Source organism: Artemia franciscana, chromosome 4, assembly GCF_032884065.1.
Source record: "Artemia franciscana chromosome 4, ASM3288406v1, whole genome shotgun sequence".
Classification (NCBI taxonomy): Eukaryota; Metazoa; Arthropoda; class Branchiopoda; order Anostraca; family Artemiidae; genus Artemia; species Artemia franciscana.
The window spans coordinates 17,915,635-17,926,213 of record NC_088866.1 but is presented as its reverse complement, the minus strand read 5'-3'; positions in this window follow the sequence as shown (position 1 = coordinate 17,926,213).

Sequence of the window (10,579 nt, the reverse complement as noted above, 5' to 3'; positions counted from 1 at the left end):
CACTAATTCTTCCTCACACATCAAATCTTCTTTCACATCCAAGGAATCATAAACTTTTCAATTTTCCTCTGAATCTTTTCCTGTCACTCTATCCCAATTTAGCACATTCTCAAAATGTTCTTCCCACCTCTCTTGAACTGTATACTTAGCACTAATTGTGGCCCTGTTCCTGTCTTTAACTGGATCAAATCAAGATTGACTGCTCCCTCTCAGTTTATTAACATGCCAGTACAATATTTTACTAATATTCCGTCTAGCTGCATCTTCCACATCCCCGATAATTTCATCGATAGCCTACAATTCACACTTCCATAGTTCGTGTTTTAAATCTTTCTCCACTTTCTTTACATTCCTCTTAATTTCGTATGATCTATGACTGAAATAATTCTTGTCCAAGCCCCTACTCTCTATTAAATATGAGCTATTTTCATTAATATCCTTGCTGTGTTTCTAACTTTCTTCCCTAAGATACCATCAGTGACTTCACAAACTATTTTCCTAAAATTATTCCATCCATCTTCTACATTGTCAAATTTTTAACTCTCCAATTTAGTATTCAAATGTTCCTGGAAATTTTCTCTCAGCTGCTCATCCTGAAGTCTACCAAAGGCATAGCTTCCTGGGAGGTAGCTGCCCTTCCGAAACTTCACCTTTAAATTAATCCTAGACACGTCTTGATGGTAATTTCTACTTTTAACATGAATAACAGCACTTCGGTTTCCAACAACTTATTCAATAAGATTAGTTGTCTTACCATCATGTGAACATCATGTTAACTTGTGAGCCATTTTATGACCATATACTGTATTGGTTATAACTAGATTGCTATGCCTACAAAATTGCTGCAGTTTGTAGCCGTTACTGTTTTCTTTTCCTACAGTAAATTTACCTTGGCTAGGATACCATCTAGCACTATTTTTACGAACCTGGGCGTTAAAATCTCCTAATAAAATACCACTTCTACCAGGGACCATGTTTCTTTGTCCTTGTAACTGCAAGTAATGTTCTTCTGAGTCTCTACTAACTCCGTCAGTCAGTTCTACATGGGCATATATATTATGACTGATGCTCTGCATTTTTTATTCATAAAATGTACGCTTAGCATTCTATTATTGATGTCTTCCCAACTAAACAGGAGTTAGCAGCTTCTTTAGTCATCATGAACCCACTCCCTGTCTGTGTATTCCGTCCTTCCTGTCTGAGTAACTAAATTCCATACCACCTACTTTTATGTTTCTTACCCCTGGGATATAAGTTTTCGAAACTCCTATTAAGCCAGTTCGAAGCGTCTGAATCCATCAATCAAAATGTTGATACGATAGTTATTTTTTAACGTCGTAACAGTCCATGTTGCACAAGTCTAATACCTCCGACTCATTATATATTCATGCTTGCAAATATTAAATATTATGTTATTACGGGAAGTTTTTTAAATATATATACATATGTAAATATATATATATACTAGCTGTTGGGGTGGCGCTTCGCGCCACCCCAACACCTAGTTGGTGGGGGCGCTTCGCGCCCCCCCCAAGCCCCCCCGCGCGCGTAAGTCGTTACGCGCCATAATAGTTACGCGCCATTGTAGTTGTGTCCCTATGTCCCACCTGTGAATATAGATATATATATATATATATATGGTTTTAACTACGTAAAACTTGCGAATATACAACATTCTTTGCTGTCCCATTGTCTTTGCATATAAATAGATTGTCAGGTTATCCCCCTGTTTCCCCCGGTGTCCCCGTTGTAGTTGTGTCCCTGTGTCCCGGTCGTCATTTATATTCCCTGTGTCCCGGGTCCCGGTCATCATTTGTATCCCGGTGTCCCGGTCTGTATATACATTCGTTTTTTAGTTTTGTTTTTCTCCTTTATTTTTTTCCTTTTTTTTTCTTTTTTAGCTTATTTAGATTTTTAGATTTTTTAGTTTTTTTTATTAGTTTTTAGTTTTTATTTCTTTTTAGTTTTTTTGTCCCGGTCGTCATTTATATCCCCCTGTTTCCCCCGGTGTCCCCGTTGTAGTTGTGTCCCTGTGTCCCGGTCGTTATTTATATTCCCTGTGTCCCGGTCGTCATTTGTATCCCGGTGTACCGGTCTGTATATACATTCGTTTTTTAGTTTTGTTTTTCTCCTTTATTTTTTTCCTTTTTTTTTCTTTTTTAGTTTATTTAGATTTTTAGATTTTTTAGTTTTTTTATTAGTTTTTAGTTTTTTTTTCTTTTTAGTTTTTTTGTAGTTTTTACCTTCTTTTTAGTTTTGTTAATTTTTTTTTTTTACTTGTGTCCTGGTCGTCATTTATACTCCCTGTGTCCCGGTGCTTTGTTGATTGCTAATCGAACATTCCTTTTGTCCTGGTCGCTTTCTCTTTGAGTGTCGTCATTTATTTTTTTCTTTTTTAGTTCTTTTAGTTTTTACCTTTTTTAGTTTTTTTTTAGTTTTTAGTTTTTTTAGTTTTTTACCTTTTTTTAGTTTTTTTAGTTTTTTAGCTTTTTTATTTTTTTTATTAGTTTTTAGTTTTTTTGTAGTTTTTGCCTTTTTTTTTAGTTTTTTGTCCTGGTCGCTTTCTCTTTGAGTGTCGTCATTTATTAGTTTTTTCCTTTTTTTTTTTAGTTTTTTATTGGTTTTTACCTTTATTTTAGCTTATTTTTCAGTTTTTTCCTTTTTTTTAGTTTTTTTTTATTTTTTATTTTTTTTAGTTTTTTACCTTTTTTTAGTTTTTTTAGTTTTTTTAGTTTTTTAGCTTTTTTACTTTTTTTATTAGTTTTTAGTTTTTTTTTTGTAGTTTTTGCCTTTTTTTAGTTTTTTCAGTTTTTTTTTTAGTTTTTTATTGGTTTTTACCTTTATAGTTTTTTTAGTTTTTTAGCTTTTTTATTTTTTTTTATTAGTTTTTAGTTTTTTTTGTAGTTTTTGCCTTTTTTTAGTTTTTTCAGTTTTGACGTCACCTAATCCAGTTTTTTCAGGTGACGTCACCTGACACATCCATCCACACATCCATCCATCCATCCATCCACAGACAACTTATTTTTATATATATAGATATATATATATCTATATAAAAATAAGTTGTCTGTCTGTCTGTGGATGGATGGATCAGGTGACGTCACCTGAAAAAACTGGATCAGGTGACGTCAAAACTGAAAAAACTAAAAAAAGGCAAAAACTACAAAAAAAACTAAAAACTAATAAAAAAAATAAAAAAGCTAAAAAACTAAAAAAACTAAAAAAAGGCAAAAACTACAAAAAAAACTAAAAACTAATAAAAAAGCTAAGAAACTAAAAAAACTAAAAAAAAGGCAAAAACTACAAAAAAAACTAAAAACTAATAAAAAAGCTAAGAAACTAAAAAAACTAAAAAAAGGCAAAAACTACAAAAAAAACTAAAAACTAATAAAAAAAAAAAAAAGCTAAAAAACTAAAAAAACTAAAAAAACTAAAAAAAGGTAAAAAACTAAAAAAACTAAAAACTAAAAAAAACTAAAAAAAAAGGAAAAAACTGAAAAATAAGCTAAAATAAAGGTAAAAACCAATAAAAAACTAAAAAAAAAACTGAAAAAACTAAAAAAAGGCAAAAACTACAAAAAAAACCTAAAAACTAATAAAAAAAGTAAAAAAGCTAAAAAACTAAAAAAACTAAAAAAACTAAAAAAAGGTAAAAAACTAAAAAAAAATAAAAATTAAAAAAAACTAAAAAAAAGGAAAAAACTGAAAAATAAGCTAAAATAAAGGTAAAAACCAATAAAAAACTAAAAAGAAAAAAAGGAAAAAACTAAAAAAAATTTTCATCTAAAAAACTAAAAAAAACTAAAAAAGGTAAAAACTAAAAGAACTAAAAAAGAAAAAAATAAATGACGAAACTCAAAGAGAAAGCGACCAGGACAAAAGGAATGTTCGATTAGCAATCAACAAAGCACCGGGACACAGGGAGTATAAATGACGACCAGGACATAAGTAAAAAAAAAAAACTATCTATATATATAAAAATAAATGACGACCAGGACATAAGTAAAAAAAAAATTAACAAAACTAAAAAGAAGGTAAAAACTACAAAAAAACTAAAAAGAAAAAAAAACTAAAAACTAATAAAAAAAACTAAAAAATCTAAAAATCTAAATAAACTAAAAAAGAAAAAAAAAGGAAAAAAATAAAGGAGAAAAACAAAACTAAAAAACGAATGTATATACAGACCGGTACACCGGGATACAAATGACGACCGGGACACAGGGAATATAAATGACGACCGGGACACAGGGACACAACTACAACGGGGACACCGGGGGAAACAGGGGGATATAAATGACGACCGGGACAAAAAAACTAAAAGGAAAAAAAACTAATAAAAAAACTAAAAAATCTAAAAATCTAAATAAGCTAAAAAAGAAAAAAAAAGGAAAAAATAAAGGAGAAAAACAAAACTAAAAAACGAATGTATATACAGACCGGGACACCGGGATACAAATGACGACCGGGACACAGGGAATATAAATGACGACCGGGACACAGGGACACAACTACAACGGGGACACCGGGGGAAACAGGGGGATGTAAATGACGACCGGGACACCGGGACAGGGAATGGTCGATTAGCAATCACCATCAACAAAGCTCAAGGGCAATCATTAGAATCATGAGGTATAGATCTGAATACAGATTGTTTTCCCATGGACCATTATATGTTGCATGTTCAAGAGTCGGTAAACCTGACAATCTATTTATATGCAAAGACAATGGGACAGCAAAGAATGTTGTATATTCGCAAGTTTTACGTAGTTAAAACCATATATATATATATATATATATATATATATATATCTATATATATATATATATATATATATATATATATATATATATATATATATATATATATATATATATATATATATATATCTATCTATATTCACAGGTGGGACATAGGGACACAACTACAATGGCGCGTAACTATTATGGCGCGTAACGACTTACGCGCGCGGGGGGGCTTGGGGGGGGCGCGAAGCGCCCCCACCAACTAGGTGTTGGGGTGGCGCGAAGCGCCACCCCAACAGCTAGTATATATATATATATATATATATCATGAAAAGAGAAATCACCAATGCAACAGCACAAACACAAAAAAAAAAGAGAGACAGAAGGAGAAAAGGAAGACTGTTTTCCTAAATTAGTGATTAATATAGACCAGCACTTGAATGAGGCCTTAACCCTACTCATCCATACAATCACATAGGTCAAACAGCATAGCCATACACAATCAAACATAAAGAATAATCCATGGACAGGCAGTCATGTCGTCAATAAGTATAAGTCGTCATTTACACATATAGTTTTCAGTAGGGCAGTACTAAAAAAAAAAATCACTAGAGCTAAGGCTACTACTATTAATCCTAATGGTACTACTACTACTACTACTACTTACAGATCAAGAACAAACTGTGGTCGCTATAAAACGTAAAATAATATTACGAATTATACAAATTTTCTTTTGTTACAACATTGAAAATAAACATAAAAATGATAGCAAAATTAAATTTTGAACTGATAAGCTTTCAGCAATTAATATCATTACGTATCAAATATTCAGTTTAATTTTTTTAGTTCTTTCCAAGACTATTCAAGACAAATATAGTTTCGCTACAAACAAGATTTTGGAAACTGCCCACTTCCCTTACTACAAAAGTCGAAAGCCTACTGCGTCATTGGCACTTCACTGAAAACGAATTATATTGCAAATATTTTCTTTCCAGTTACTACAGCATTGAAAATGAAAATAGAAATTACAGTGAAAAAAAAATCTTGTCTTTTCAAATATTTCCTTTTGTAATTATTACAACATTGAAAATAAATACAGAAATTACGGTAAAATTAAATTTTGAACTGATGATCTTTCAACAATTAATATCATTATATATCAAATATTCCCTTTGATTTCATTTGTAGTTTCCATGGCTGCTCAAGACACATATAGTTTTCAGTAGGGCAGTACTAAAAAAAAAAAAAAAAAAAAAAAAACACTAAAGCTAAGGCTACTACTATTAATCCTAATGGTACTACTACTGCTACTGCCGCTGTTAAGGGTATTAAGTTGAAAACTTTAGAATGTATTAAAATTGTATAACATTATATCAAAACATATTATGCCCACACAAATACCACCAAGGGTGGTACCAAAGCCGTCTTTCCGAAACCAAAAAAACTCAGGTTTGGCAATTTCTGAGAAAACCAAATTTTCAGATAGAGGGATGGTATAACACATGCATCTTTGACAATGATGTGACGTCATACTGCATTACATTTCTTACCCGATTCCCTGAAATGCCCTTCTTTTATTTTTAGATGACGTCATGTGGTAGACTATATCACATTGTAACTAAAAATCATGATATGAAAAGAAGATGACGTCATGTGCTATATAAAACGGATGCACTAACACAATTCTCCTTAATAGTGATTGTTAGCAATTGGTGAAAACACTCATAAAAGACATAATGCTGTCAAGAGAGCAAGCTAAGCAGAAGACAAACCAAAACGAGCCTCAAAACAAAGCAACTAAATTTTGGTTTAATCTTAAGCAAAGAGTGATTGAATCAATGCCAAAGATTTCTGCCAAAAAACGAGAAAACAACTCATCAGTGGAAGCAATTCAGAAATTAAAAGAAGCTGAGAATATACTTGCTGCAAGACAAAAAATTTTGGAAAAAAAAATTGAAGAAGAACATATTGGCGCAAAGAAAAATTATGCGAAAAATAGGGAAGCTGCTCTGCTAGCACTAAAAAAGAAGAAGTTATATGAGAAGCAGTTGCAGCAAGTACTTGGAACATTGTCAGTAATTAAGCTTCAACAAGAAGCCTATAAATTAGCTTGTGTAAATAGATTGTGTAAATAAAGATTTTTATAAAATACTAATCTAGTTTACAGATATGTAGAATACCTCCACAGAAGGCACGAACCAAGGGGGAAATCATCCCCGGGGGTCCACAATACAAACCGGGAGACCCCCCCCCCCACCCGAGGCTGTAAACGCAGGCGGAAGAAGAAGAAGGCCCCCCGAACGCACACCCAGCCGGGTATATATATATATACATACATATATATATATATATATATATATATATATATATATATATATATATATATATATATATATATATATATATATATATATTGAGCTGCAAAATTTCATATTTCATTTTCCCCTTATTTATTGTGCGTACTTATCTGGTAAAGATACCTGACGAAAACATTTTTCCTGTGCTTAGTTGTTGCTCGTGGTATAGCTGTTTCTGAATCTGTGCCTTATTAATAGTTATAATTCTTAATCTGACGTTTATATATATATATATATACATAGCATTTGACCAGTTACCAACTTCCAAGTGTGTTGCATGAAATGCCCAATTTTCTTATAGTTCCTTATACATAAGTTATCGATATTCTTTGGTCTTATGTAAATTTTCAATAAGTTTTTTAAATTCTTGTAAATTTCCAAAGAAACGCTGGTCTTGGGGGTTTCACTAACATTTATACTCGAAAAAAACTTAGGTGGTTGTGTGAAAAGTAAGCTATATGTGCCAGTGCTTAATTCTTCTGCGTCCAAGATCAATAAACGTAATGGGGACAGTTACATTGACCCAAATTACAAGTTGTTTTACTGTGAAAAGAAAGAATGAGTCTGTTTATAAGGGGATCAAATCTCAATTTGAACACGGCTATGACACAAAAAATTCAAGATATATTGACAAACAAGTTTCTTCTAAAAGTACCTCTTGTCTTTTTGGTTTTAATTTAGATTATTCGTATTGGAATTGTACATACAAAAACGGGTTATTTGAAAGCAAAATAGACACCTTTTTGATTGATGCCAAACATAATCTTATCTAGGACAGTTTAGGTTTACCTTGGCTGTGGTGATTCGAAAGCCGTTATGTAGTTTTTTGGGTTAGATTTATAGTTCAATCTCCTTGAACAGACCAGATTTACAAGTTAATCTAACTTCTTTTCTCTTGTCTTATTTAATTCTCGATTTGTTTAGAACTTCCTCTGTTGTCTAAAATGAGTTATATGCTCTTTAGTTACTCCGCAAAAATAGATGGGAAATGGAGCTTTTGATATTAAAGCGTTTGTGATGTATCTTAGATGCCTAACAAGCTTCCCTTGTACAAATTCCTGGTCCTTAATAATAATAAAAAAGAAGATATATATTTTCAAGCTTTTCTGTTCTGCCGTAAAATCAATGTTGTGCAACGTAATGGCTTTTGAGTTACTGAGGCCTAACTCTTTTTACCGTACTGTGAAATAGCTGTTTCTATGCACTGAAACTCAGCTTTAACCCTAACCACCCCAAAATGTGAAATCATCCTCTTGCGGCACTCTTGCATAGCAAGATGCCTTAATTTGGTTGAGTTTTTCCGTCTGAATTTAGGTTTCTCTACAGGTCTAATGTGTTACTCCAAAATCATTCTAGAAAGAATGTTGTAGTCCATTTTTTCGTATCTAATCTGTTCAGCAGGATATCTGGAGTTTTTTTTCACAGACATTTCGGTATTCCTTTTTCACTTCCAGAAATGTTCATGAAAATAAAGCTTTCACGAAATTTTCAAAACTTTTGCTAAATTTTTTATCCCTTCTTGGGGGCCTTAAAAAACTTGCTTGAAAGTGATCTCCAATAACGTTTAAAAAAATGTCAATGTCTTTTTTCTATTTGGTTGCATTCCTGTGAAGCATTTTCTTTCAGTAACTGATCAAGAGAGGAAGGGGTGGAGTTTTCACGTAGCCATTGACCGAGGTCATAAAAAAAGTGCGTGGGCTTGTGAAAACACATAGCATGGGTTTTTAAATGGTCTTCCGAATTACCCACTTTGATACAATTTTTTAATTTGATTTGGCTTTTTGCTTAAGTTTTAATCGGGAGGGGGACGCTGTAAATAATTTTTCCCAGGGCACCACTAAACCTAAGAACGGCTCTGGGTATTATGAATGACTCCGAAAAACTGCGAAATCAACATGTACTATGGAATGCGTAATGGGAAATTTTAAATGGACACTTTAAGATGAATGGACCCTTCTGCAGCTAAGAACAGCACAACACAAAGGATGCATTTTTTTCACGTAGGAATGTAAATATTTGCTACATATAAAAAAAAAATTACCAACAACGTATCTTTACGTCTTAGTGAAATTGATCAAGTGAAAAAAGATAAATGTATTCGGTTGACTAAAAGCAGTGGTGAGTGACGGAAAAAAAAAAGTTGAATTTAAACTACCTACTACTGCTAAAAACTCACCGTAGTACCAAGCCGCTCCAGGCCAACACAGCTACGCACTATCCTCCTCCATTCCAATCTATTTAAAGCTTCCCTCTTTCCACCCTCCCAGGAAGTTCCGATTTCCCTTAAATCTTTCTTTATGACATCCTCCCACCCCAACCGTAGACGACCTGCTTTACGCTTAAACCTTGACGGTTGGCCAAAACCGACAATCTTCGGCAGTCTGTCATCCGCAGAACGTGCCCAAGCCATCTCAACCTTTCTCTCATTATAACTCTAGAAAGCGAGATTGAACCGCATTTTTCGTACAGCCGACTGTTTGAAATACGGTCAGATGTCCGGGTACACAGAACAATCCGTAGGCAATTTCTCTGGAAAATATTTAGTATATCTTCATCCGCTTTTCGGAGCGCCCATGTTTCAGAACCTATTCTAGTCTTGATTTGCAGATTTGACTTTCTATTCTTCTAACCTTCTTTCAACTGTGAAAAAACAACCTGAGCGTTGGCTATTCTACTTTTAACATCTTCACTGCTCCCACCGTCTTTACTAATAATACCACCAAGGTAATTGAAGCTGTCCACCTGATCAATCTTTTCGTTACCCAGGGTAACCTTCTCATCTTCACTTATTCCTAGCCTTAGGGACTTAGTATTCTTAACATTAATTTTTGAACCTGTTATAGAGCCCTGAACTCGCAAAACCTCTAAAGGTTCATTTATTTTTCTTACACTTTCATCTAGGATACTTAAATCATCAGCATAATCTAAGTTCAGGAGAGTTTTTCCTTCCCATTTGATTCCGTGTTTTCCCATGGTCTTTCCTGTACTCCTTAAGACAAAGTCCATCAAAATGATCCATATAAAGATGGATAGAACACAATCCTACTTAACTCCTGATTTAATACAAAACCAGCTGCTAACCTCATTTCCTACTTTAACCACAGCAGTGTTATTGTCGTACATAGCACTAATTACTTTAATGCATTTGTCTGTTATACCATACAAGGATAAGACCTTCGCTAAAGCTCTTCTATCAACAGAATTGAATGCTTGCTCATAATCTATAAAACTAAGGCAAAAAATACTGATTCTTCTTTCTGTATAAGATTATGCACGATTCTTATGCTGACATCATACTCCAGGCCAAAAACAAAACTGATCATGTCCCTCATATATATTATCAGTCAAAAAGAGTTCAAGTACATATTCAAAAAATTTTTCAGAAGTCTTTTTCAAATTTTTTGCGAAGTTTTACTATTCTTAATTTTTGTTAAGGATTTTCATTTCTTTCAATTTGTGTCGTAATGTCTTAATAATTT